Below are 12,689 nucleotides of genomic sequence, written 5' to 3'. Positions count from 1 at the left end.
TCCTGCTATACTCAATGATTCATCTCACTGACCTCAGATTCATTAATGTGTACTGGAGTGGCGTGATTCCGACATGGGGAAAACCCTGAGTACAAACAGGGAACCAGGTATTCAACACAGCCAAAAGTGTTGCCTTTTTGAAGTCTACAGCATGGGTGCTCAACCTGTGGCTCTCCAGCTGTTGCAGAACTACAAGTCCCGTCATGCGTCTGCCTTTGGGAGTCATGCTTGTAATTGTCGGCAGCTTGCAATTCCTCGTGGGACTTGTAGTTCCGCAACAGCTGGAGGTCCACAGGTTTGAGCACCCATGGCATACAGCAACCTTCGGTAGCACAAACGATATGAGGTCATCCAGAATAATATAAGAATATATTTTGTATTCACTTTCTGAAGCCTTGTTTTGACTGAGTACAGCAAATCAAGAAAGCATTCCTTTAATAGCCTATTTTACAAACCGATGAAAAACAATTGCAGCAAAACTATCAAAACGCTTAATAAAACGCTTAGTTCAATAAACTTACCTTATCTTCGAAGCAACTAAAATAGTTATTTCTAAACATACAGTGTTGTTGAGATAGATATATGCCCGGTAGTGACATTGTCCACTTCTAATTATTTGCAGATTAGAAAGTTCCCTGCTAGAGAAGCGGCAATATGCTCAACTTTCTGGCATCCCTGGTTTCCTTCATGCCACAGCTTTGGCATTCAACATTTCAGGGAGTGTTGTATGCCATAGTTCCACCCTCTGACCGCTATGTCATTGAAGGACCCAGCAGTGACGTAGGGGTTAAAGCATGGAACATGAGCATGAGGCAGGGGACGATCCCCTATCCTTTTATTGGACCCTGCTATTCTTGAACCACTGTTGGCATTTTTCTCTTTTGCTAACTTAATAATACACTTTCTTTAAATCATAAATGATTTTCTGGTAAGATTTCATTCATATAGGTCTATAGTTCAGTGTAGTAAAATTATATTGTTTAATTTTATTGTTCATGACATTGATATAGAGACAGTAATTATAGTTTTAGATGCTGACATAATTTTTTCATTCATAATACTGTTTTTGTGTTTTATTTTAGATTCAGGGATGTTTATTTAGAATGTTGTTTGCTTAATAATTAAAGCATAACATAAAACCGTGCATGCAAAATGAGGTGGCAGCTGAACAAAGCATTGTGTAGAATGTAAAGTGTTTGCGTGTGGGAGTGTGTTAATTTTTTTTTCTTCTTCTTATTATTATTATTATTATTATTATTATTATTATTATTTATTTTCTTGTAATCTGCCATGATTGATAACTAGATTTCACTTTTAAAGTGGTAGTAAACCGCTGATGGTTAAAAAAAAAAAAAAATCCTGTCAAATATGAGAAACTTAATTTTAGAACGAGGCACTGAAGATCCGACACTGTAAGCTGGACCTTTAGAGCGCATGCGCCGATGATGTCAGCTGCATGAACTCGGAATATCTCCTAAACTGAGATTAGGAGATATTCACAGTAGCTACCGGTAAGTCTCATTATGGGCTTTCATGTAGGTGCAAGGGGTAGTATAGAGTTTACTACCACTTTAACTACTTGCCGACCTGCTGCCGTCATTCTACGGCGGCAGGTTGGCTCCTGCGCGAGAGCCCGTAGCTCTACGTTGGCTCTCTCGTAGGCCACTAGGGGCGCGCGCGCCCCCGACTCCCGTGTGCGTACCCGGCAGGCGTGATCGCCGCCGGGCACACGCGATCGCTCGTTACAGAGCGGAGACCGGGAGCTGTGTGTGTAAACACACAGCTCCCGGTCCTGTCAGGGGGGGGAAATGCTAATCCTCTGTTCATACAATGTATGAACAGAAGATCAGTGATTTCCCCTAGTGAGGCCACCCCCCCCTACAGTTAGAACACACCCAGGGACATAGTTGACCCCTTCCCCGCCCCCTAGTGTTAACCCATTTACTGCCAGTGACATTTTTATAGTAATCCAATGCATTTTTATAGCACTGATCGCTATAAAAATGCCAATGGTCCAAAAAAGTGTCCGAAGTGTCCGCCATAATGTCGCAATACAGAAAAAAATTGCTGATCTCCACCATTACTAGTAAAAAAAAAAATATTAATAAAAATGCCATACAAATACCCCCTATTTTGTAAACGATATAACTTTTGCGCAAACCAATCAATAAACGCTTATTGCGTTTTTTTTTACGAAAAATATGTAGAAGAATACGTATCGGCCTAAACTGAGGAAAAAAAAGTTTTTTTTTATATATTTTTGGGGGATATTTATTATAGCAAAAAGTAAAAAATATAATTTTTTTTCAAAATTGTAGCTATATTTTTGTTTATAGCGCAAAAACTAAAAACCGCAGAGGTGATCAAATACCACCAAAAGAAAGCTCTATGTGTGGGAAAAAAAGGACGCCAATTTTGTTTGGAAGCCACATCGCACGACCGCGCAATTGTCACTTAAAGCGACGCAGTGCCGAATCGCAAAAAGTACTCTGGTCTTTGACCAGCAATATGGTCCGGGGGTTAAATGGTTAAGTCCTATGAGGGACGCAGAAAGCAATTCAAACAATAGAGCTGGACGATTCTGGCTAAAATGAGAAGCACGTTTTTTTTTTGCTTAGAGTAAAGATTGCGATTCTCTCTCGATTCTCGTGGCGTAACATCTTTCACATTATACAAAAAAATTGGGCTAAATTTAATGAATAAAAAATAAATAAAAAAACAGTAAAGTGTATTTTATACCAAAAATATTGCATTTGAAAGACTGCTGCGCAAGTGTGATGTAAAATATTGTAACAACTGCCATTTTAATCCCTGGGATTTCAGCTAAGAAAAAATATATGCTTGGGGTTCTAAGTAATTGGCAAAATTTGCTAGGGTTCTAGCAAAAAAAATAGATTTTTGACTTGTAAGAAACAAATGTCAGAAAAAGGTTTAGTCTTTAAATCACAGGTGTCAAACACAAGGCCCGCAGGCCGAATCCGGCCCTCCAGGCCATTTCATGTGGCCCTTGCACCTCTCCTGCAGCTGCAGGAAAGCTCAAGCCCTCCTCTGGTCCTCATCCAAACCCCTACTTTCTGCTTTCAAGCAATGTATCCAGCTTCTTAGCAGCAGCATAAGGAAAAGGGGGTGCACTGTGATGTGGGGGACTCAACTTGTGATGGTGGGGTGGCTCTTGGCATCTAATGTGAGGGGATGGGATACAACCAGCCCTTTTGAGGGCAATCATAATGCTGATGCGGCCCACTGTGAAATTGTGGTTAAACCAACCTCATTTACAGACATAAGTTCATTGCTTTGATCTAAAAGAACAAAATATTACAATGTTTCTCTTTATCTCACCTGAGCGATGTTGTGATAAACTTGGCAGGCTGTCGGCTTGAGGAGACAACTCTGCACTGAATCGAGGAAATGCTGTGTTAAGATCGCGAGAGATGTTGAATCGCGATCTCTATTCTTTAAGGATTAATCGTGTAGCTCTACCAACAGGTGCTCTAATCCCTCTTCACTCTAACCAAAACGAAAAAAAAAATTGCCTTTTATCTATACTTTAAACATGACTACAAATGAGGCTGTTAGAAGATATTTGCTGCAGCACTGAAATGACTGAAATGTTTGCAATACATGTTCAGTACGCTTTTAATACATACATATATCCATACATACATCCAGTACATGCTCTTTAAATAAATGTCACTCATGTCATTACATTTATTGTATTAAGATGTTTAATGAATTTAGATATGGACATCTTGTGTTTAAACAAGATAAAGCCTGTGTCCTATCAGAGCCAATATAACATAAAGAAGATAAAGCTATTTTATGATGAACAGCAGGAGGGGACAAAGAGATCCGGAGATGGAATTAGTATATTTTTCCCTGTCTAAACCTATTCTTGCAGATATTAAGCTTGTGCTAAATTGCCATTGACAGAAATGACAATAACATGTTCTGGCCAGTTAAATACCAGCCTCCTTTTTTTTTTTTTTTTTCTAAATGAATGGGAAATCTCATTAGCTTCTATTACACTGGCTAATTCCAGAGATACTGCTATTAGGAAGCATTGCTCATTTGCAAAAACCAATTTGCTGTGTAGACGCAATGTCTGGGTGTTATTTAATTTTCTTCAACTACCTGGTACAACTCCTTTTGCATATCTTAATATTTTTTCGTTTTCTAATCACGCACCTTGGCCTTGACTAAACATAGTCTGGGCATGGTTAGACTGAGGGAAATTGGCCTTTGTGCAGTGACATTTGTTTATCTGTTTTTTATACCACCACTTTAATATGATATGACCATCTACTTTTTATCCCCAGAGCTCATATTTAAGAGGACCTGTCATGCCTTTTTCTTTTCTAAGGGATGTTTACATTCCTTGTAATGGGAATAAAAGTGACCCATATATTTTGTATTTTTTTTTTTAAAACAGTGTCAAAGTTAATAACATGAATTATAATAAGAAACCCCCCCAAAAAAATTCAAGCGTCCCAACGAGCGAACGCATACGTGAGTAGTGCCCACATATGAAAACGGTGTTTAAACCGCACAAGTGAAGTATCGCCGCGATCGTTAGAGCAAGAACAATGGGCCAAATTCCCAAAAACGTAGCCTAACTTAAATTTCAGCAGTCAAGTTACACGGCCTTAAAATTTCTACCTAAGTGCCCGATCCACAAAGCACTTACCTAGAAATTGCACGCCGTGTAACTTAAGTGCCTCCGTCGCAAGGCGGTCCTCCTCTCCGGGGGACGATTACTATTTAAATGAGGCGCGCTCCCGCGCCGGCCGTACTGCGCATGCGTGTGAAGTAATTTTCCCGACGTGCAGCGCGCAAACGTAATTTACACCGGGCTTTGTGGATTGCGACGGGACAATAAAGTTGCGACGGGTGAAAAAAAAAATACGCGCCGGGAAAACAAAAAAAAAAAATGAAAAATTTACAGCGTCGCTCGGCATGCATTCCTGAGGGAGAACTCCATGCCAATTTTCAAAGAAAAAACCGGCATGGGTTCCCCCCCCAGGAGCATACCAGGCCCTTAGGTCTGGTATGGGTTGTAAGGAGACCCCCCCCCTATGCCGAAAAATAGACGTAGGGGGTCCCCCTACAATCCATACCAGACCCGTATCCAAAGCACGCTACCCGGCCGGTCGGGAATGGGAGTGGGAACGAGCCAGCGTCCCCCCCCTCCTGAGCCGTGCCAGGCCGCATGCCCTCAACATGGGGGGGGTTGGGTGCTCTGGGGCAGGGGGGCGCACTGCGGGCCCCCCCACCCCAGAGCACCCTGTCCCCATGTTGATGAGGACAGGACCTCTTCCCGACAACCCTGGCCGTTTGGTTGTCGGGGTCTGCGGGCGGGAGGCTTATCGGAATCTGGCAGCCCCATTTAATAAGGGGGCCCCCAGATACCGGCCCCCCACCCTAAGTGAATGGATATGGGGTACATCGTACCCCTACCCATTCACCTGGAGGCAAAGTGATAGTTATTAAACACACAACACAAGGGTTTTTAAAATAATTTATTAGTCTGCTCCGGAGGCCCCCCTGTCTTCTTTAGCTCTAATACCAGGGGGGGCTTCTTCTTCCACTCTCCGGGGGTCTTCTCCGCTCTCTGGGGGGGTTTCTTCTTCCGCTCTCCGGGGGGGGGGGGCTTCTCCGCTCTCCGGGGGTCTTCCCAGCTCTCCAGGGGTCTTCTTCTATCTTCGCCGCTCTCCGCTGTTGACTCGGCGCACCCCGGTTCTTCTCCAGCTGTCCGGTGCCTTCTCCTTCAGCGCTGGCTGCCTGCTATCTTCGTGTGTTAGCTCAATTACTAGCTGGCAGCCAGCGCGGTCTTCTGTGACGTCATGTTCTTCTCTTCTGTTCTTCGCCCTTCTTCCGATGTTGACTCGACGCCTCTTCTCACTGCAATGATGGAAGCGCGCCTTGCATCCCATTTATATAGGCATCACCGTCCCATCATGCTCCGGTAGGTACCCACGTGGTGGGTGCACGTGGGTAGGCACCCACCACGTGGGTACCTACCGGAGCATGATGGGACGGTGATGCCTATATAAATGGGATGCAAGGCGTGCTTCCATCATTGCAGTGAGAAGAGGTGTCGAGTCAACATCAGAAGAAGGGAGAAGAACAGAAGAGAAGAACATGACGTCACAGAAGACCGCGCTGGCTGCCAGCTAGTAATTGAGCTAACACACGAAGATAGCAGGCAGCCAGCGCTGAAGGAGAAGGCACCGGACAGCTGGAGAAGAACCGGGGTGCGCCGAGTCAACAGCGGAGAGCAGCGGAGAAGCCCCCCGGAGAGCGGAAGAAGAAACCCCCCCCGGAGAGCGGAAGAAGACCCCCGGAGAGTGGAAGAAGAAGCCCCCCCTGGTATTAGAGCTAAAGAAGACAGGGGGGGCCTCCGGAGCAGACTAATAAATTATTTTAAAAACCCTTGTGTTGTGTGTTTAATAACTATCACTTTGCCTCCAGGTGAATGGGTAGGGGTACGATGTACCCCATATCCATTCACTTAGGGTGGGGGGCCGGTATCTGGGGGCCCCCTTATTAAAGAGGGCTCCCAGATTCCGATAAGCCTCCCGCCCGCAGACCCCGACAACCAACGGCCAGGGTTGTCGGGAAGAGGTCCTGTCCTCATCAACATGGGGACAGGGTGCTCTGGGGTGGGGGGGCCCGCAGTGCGCCCCCTGCCCCAGAGCACCCAACCCCCCATGTTGAGGGCATGCGGCCTGGCATGGCTCAGGAGGGGGGGGGGGTGCTCGCTCGTCCCCACTCCCATTCCTGACCGGCCGGGTAGCGTGCTTTGGATACGGACGGGTCTGGTATGGATTGTAGGGGGACCCCCTACGTCGATTTTTCGGCGTAGGGGGGGTCTCCTTACAACCTATACCAGACCTAAGGGCCTGGTATGCTCCTGGGGGGGAACCCATGCCGGTTTTGATTTTACAAATTGCCGTGGAGTTCTCCCTCGGGAATGCATACCAAATGCCGTCGCTTGAATGGGCTTTTACATGGTGTGACTAACTTTCCACATTGTAAAACCAGCCCTAGTTTTGCGCAAGCGAATCGGAACTTACGCAGAAATCACAATGCTGAAAAGCGTTGTGGATCTGCTTAAGTCCTCATTTGCATACTCAAAGCGGCATTTCAATGAGAAATGCCCCCAGCGGCGGATGCGGTACTGCATCCTAAGATCTGACCGTGTAAGTGTCTTACACATGTCAGATCTTCTGCCTAACTTTGGAAAAAGCCTTTTGAGGATCGTTTCCAAAGTTAGGCACAGAGATAGGCAGGCTGAACAGCAGTTCCGCCTGCGTATCTCTTTTGAGAATTTGGCCCAATAATTCTATCCTTAGACCTTCTCTATAACTCAAAGATGCAACCTATAGAATTTTTTAAATGTCGCCTATGGAGATTTTTAAGGGTAGATGTTTGACGCCATTCCACGAGCGGGCGCAATTTTTAAGCATGACATGTTGGGTATCATTTTACTCAACAAATTGAGCTACCTTTACTGTTTTATCTTTTTAATAAAAAAAAGTGAAAAAAAAAGAACGCTTGTAAGACCGCTGCGCAAATACGGTGTGACAAAAAGTATTGCAATGACCACCATATTATTCTCTAGGGTGTTAGAAAAAAAACAATATATAATGTTTAGGGGTTCTAAGTAATTTTCTAGCAAAAACTGTTTTAAACACAGTCTGAAAAACAGGCAAGAGCCTTAAGCGGTTAAAGGTAGTGTAAACATCTCATTAAAGTGCACCGTTTAGGAGATATTTACTATATGTGCAGCCGCTGCCCGATCGGTCCAAACTGATGGTTAGTACAGAAAAGCATTGGTTCAAAACCCGCGCATGCTCAGAATCAAGTCGACACATGCTTGGAAGCATTGAAATTAGTTTTATTCAGCACGCCGTGTGTTTGATGTCACCGCGTTCTGACCCGATCGGTTTTTGGAACGATGGTGTGTACACACATCAGGCCACTTCAGCGGTGAACCAATGAAAACGGTCCGTCGGACCATTCTCACCGGTTTTGTCCGACCGTGTGTACGGGGCCTTACAGGTGACAACCAAAAAAATAATAATCTGGGAGTATACAACTGCTTTAAGTGTGACCTGACATAACCAGCATTGGCATACCTCCATCCCTGTAGTACTGATACAAAAAGAGAAGGAAGGTGATGGAACTTTACATGAGGTATGTCATTGCGGATGATGATTATTAAATTATATATGTAAGTAATGTAATGTCACATTCACGTTTAGAAGCACTCCTAGTTCCTGTGGATATCGCCCAAAAGTATACACACCCAGATTAACCATGGTAATCCACATAATGGCTAGAAATATAGGTAGGTGCTGGAGCATTAAACTTTGCAAACTCTCCTATAACAGGGAAATGCCATCTGACCTAACATGAAATTGCATAAATATGCTGCTGTTTGTTTGGACAGAATTTTTTTTTTTTTTAATTTTCTAGACGTCATTAAAGAGTTTATATAGTAAATAAGGAATAGAAACTGTTACAACTTTGGTACTGTTGCGCTAACTAGAACATATCATGGTTTTATTAACTTAAAGTAGAAGTTCAGCCTAAAAATAACTCTAAATCTAATGGCAGCCACAATCTAAATCTATTCTATCTAATCCTGTAAAGCAAAAATCGCTATACATACCTTTTCTGCAGCCGGTCCCACGCTGAGCTGTCAGTGACAACAGAGGCAACAAGCTGACTACAGAATCCCCATAGAAACTCTATGGCTGACATCCCTTTCCTGACATCTTCTACTCGTCGGCTGTCTCTTCCACACAGCATCTGCCGGTGGAGACTGGACCGGCTTCAGAAAAGGTTCATTATATTTTAGCAATTTTTGCTTTACAGGGTTAGATAATATTAGATTTATCGTGTGGCTGTCAATAGATTTAGAGTTAGTTGGTCTTAGCCTGAACTTTTATGTTCAGCTGTGTTCGCACCCATGCAATGTGGAAAGGTGTGGGATATTGCACATGTTCCTGCAGTGCATGAAAACCCACTGTTCTCACAGGCACACTGCAGTACCATTCATTCTAAATGGCACCAAATACACCAGCCATGCATACTGTATGTGCAATATGTGAAATAAGCTACAGCTCTCTGGGTGAGATTCAGTGGGAAAAAAAATAGCTTGCACTTGTATTTGCACAGCGGTCTTTCAAATGCATTTTTTTGGGGGGAAGAAACAGTTTTATAAATAAAAAAAAAAGTAAACATAGCCCCATTTTTTATTTTTTTTTGTATAATGTGAGATGATGTTATGGCAAGTAAATAGATACCTAATATGTCATGCTTTAAAATTGCGCACACACGTGGAATGGCGACAAACTACGGTACTTAAAAATCTTCATAGGCGACATTTTAAAAATTTCTACAGGTTACTTGTTTAGAGTTAGAGGAGGTCCTGTGCTAGAATTATTGCTCTTGCTCTAAGAATCGTGGCCATACCTCACATGTGTGATTTGAACACTGTTTACAGTTGCAGTCGTGACTTGCATATGCATTTGAATCTGTGCATGAAGCACGGAGGGATTATTTTAGTTTTTTCTTATTTATTTCATTACATTTTTTCCCTCCTTTGCACTTAAGCTTTCAAAACGCCAAGTTTGGCTGTTTTGAATACTGTAATTTTTTTTTTTTAATTTAGCACCTTTAAGTCTCCTGTAATCTGAAGTGATGTCATGACATTGCTTCCGGGTTACTAGATCCGAGCCCCGATCGATGCCGATTCCGGCTTTGTTTCACTCTCCGGCTAGCTGGCGGGTGGGATGGGAGAGCCCAGGGGGATTTTTTAGCCGCATTGGTTATCATAAGAAAGCTGACCGTTGGCATTACCTCTGTACAACCCCTTCAAGCTGAGGCCACATATTTGCGTGCGGTTGGCGTGAAGGGGTTGGGGACCCTTTCATACTGCTTTTGATGCTTTCCTATTGACAATGGAAAATGGCTTTTTGGTGCGCATTTGAAAAACAGCACCAAAGATGCAGCATGCAGTGCTTTTCAAAGCACAGCTCACCTTCAGTGTAAACAGTTACATAGAATTTTTATTGGGAATAATTTTTATGCGATTTTGTCGCCCTAAAGCATGGCAAAAGCACACCAGTGTGAAAAGGGCATTGGGTCAAAACAATAAAAATTCATGAGATTAAATAAGTAGCCAAGAAAAATAAAGGTTTTAGATGTCAATTCCACATATATGCAATATATGAAATGAATATTTTAATGAAAATTACCATGTGATTAAATGCAAATGCAGCTAGAATTACTCATTAGTGAATTGACCCTAAAGGTGGCACAAGTCCTTACCATTTTCAGAATGAACAAATGAAGTATAAACCTTCCTGATGCTATTGACTCCTCTACTTAATATAATTTCTTTAGATTGGCATTTGTAATTAATTTTTTTTTTATGCACTAGTTGCCTGTTGGCCCCCTTTTTGGTGTGATTTTAATGTAATCCTTTTTTTCAAGTGCAAGTTTCTATAATGTTGGCTGGAATAACTGTTAGATTTAATCCTCTAAAAATAGTTGCCTCCTGCTGCTCACAGCTAATGTGCCTATCTATTTGTAATGGAATTGTAAGTCTGCCTTACAAAGTATTTAGGAAGCATGGCACATAAAGTTTAGTTGCAGGTTATAAACCGTATCTTTTGCTGATTATGTTTCTTTACACTGTGTGTGGATTAGGGATCCTTCCAACAATATATCTGATTTTATCTCTTCATAGATAGAATGTGTGTGTGTGTGCGTGTGTGTGTGTTAAAGAAATTAATTTATATTGTATACACACTGTGTAAGTGTATATATAATTTTGTGGCAAAATTATTATAGTATCCATTTCCTTCTAAAACAATGTGGTCAGATGAATGTACACCCATGAAGTATGATCATACAAGACATGAGCAGAATGTTTGCATGTAAAGTTCTAATACCAGATTATACATAAAATATTAACACAAGTCCTAAACCTTTATCCTCACACACTTGTGTCTATTTTTATGAGCTCAGTTAAGGGGGAGACTTGGTGCCATGTTTTTGTTTCTATAGCCAAGCCCCCCATCCTGAAACTCAAGTGATATTAAAAGCAGACCCATTACTAAAAGAAAACCTTAGTCAGAAAATGAAGAATAAAGCAGAATTTCCAGCCTTTGACACCCTCTTGAAATTATAGGGCTAGGAATGCACAATTGCCCTTTAATTTTGTCAAACTCCCTTTTGTTGCTTTTAAACAAACTTATAGCTGTTCTATGCATATAAACCTCATGTGGAAGGTGCATACATTATCATTGAGACTTGCTAGATAACTCAGATGAATGTTTGTATCTGCTTCTTAACTGCACTGATGCTCATTCAAATTAACATAGCTTTTTTCTTTGTGCAGAGACAAAAACACTTGTTTTAATGACATGGATATTTAGTGGTATCAGTTTAAGATGAATGTGAACACATACACAAAAGGGCATTACCACATCTCCTGTTTCAATGCAATGGCATGCCAACACTGTAGGCCTAATTACACCAAGAAAAGGATGACACCTTAGTCTACATGTTGCAGAGCAAGAGTAAAGTCTTGTATTCTTTAAAGTAACAAGTCCCCAATAAGTGTCTGTGGCACACCTAAAGTGTTTTTTTTGTTTTTTAACCATAATGCATTCTCTGCATTAAGGTAAACTTTCAATTCCCTTTCAGTCCCCCTCCCCCCCTGACTCTCCTTGAATACCTGAACCTGATCTTGATCCAGCACCGGTGTCTATCTCTTCTCTTCCTGGTCTTGCTAGAGGCTCTCTCTATCTAAGATGGAGAGTCTAAAATTGAAAAAAATAGATACTTAAAATGTAACACTATTATAATGCTGCATATGGAAGCTATACCACAATTGCCCATTGGGGCGTACAAGCGCCTCCCCCCATCCATGTGTCCGGCCCCCTAATCTGCATGCGGGGCGATGGACGCATGGATTCCAGTGGGGTTTTATTTTTTGCTTGTGATTAGAGCCTAAGGCTCTATTAGGCTTTAAAAAGGGCAAGCTCGGGGTGAAAAGCACTAAGCCCACCCAGTTGTGTGACAATGGCAAATATTTGCTATTGTCACACTGATTCTCCTCCTGGCCAATCAGGAAGCAGGTCCTGAGACCCGTTTCCCAATTGACCAAAAGAGGAGCATGCCTGACCGACCCACCAGTCACCACTGTCTCCAGGGATGGCTCATCCACAGCGACTCAGCCGCCTCCAGCATACCCCAGCTCGGACAGGGGATTTAGGAAAAGGGGAGGTCGGAGTGTCCGTCGTCTGCCTCCCACGGGGGTGTTGCTGGTGTTCCCCACCTTCATGTCTGCCTCCCGCATGGGGGGGACACCCCCTGCGTCTCCCACCGAGGGGGGGGTTTATTTGCCGCTCCCTCAAATTGAGTACCAGCTGCGACTGATAAAACCACTTACCTTTTTTAGGTGTTTTTTTTATTTTATTTTTTAATTCATTTCGTATTTAGCCCACACATTATTTCACCTGTTGAAAATTTTACAATGCTGGTAACTCTAACTTTATTCTTCAGATTAAAGAGCTTGTTGAGTCAGACAAAAATATTAATAGGCGGGAGACCAAAGCAAGATTTTCAGTACTGGATTTTCTAGTTCTAACTATACTTAAAAGAATAGAGGT

At 42.7% G+C, this 12,689-nt stretch overlaps 1 protein-coding gene across 4 annotated transcripts in view; it reads left to right on the top strand.

Annotated features, from left to right (window-relative positions):
- Positions 1–12,689, top strand: part of SHF (Src homology 2 domain containing F) — a 322,209-nt gene that overhangs the window by 145,419 nt on the left and 164,101 nt on the right. The window lies entirely within an intron of this gene.

This window comes from Rana temporaria, chromosome 3, assembly GCF_905171775.1.
Source record: "Rana temporaria chromosome 3, aRanTem1.1, whole genome shotgun sequence".
Lineage (NCBI taxonomy): Eukaryota > Metazoa > Chordata > Amphibia > Anura > Ranidae > Rana > Rana temporaria.
This window is presented reverse-complemented; position numbering and strand designations above follow the sequence as displayed.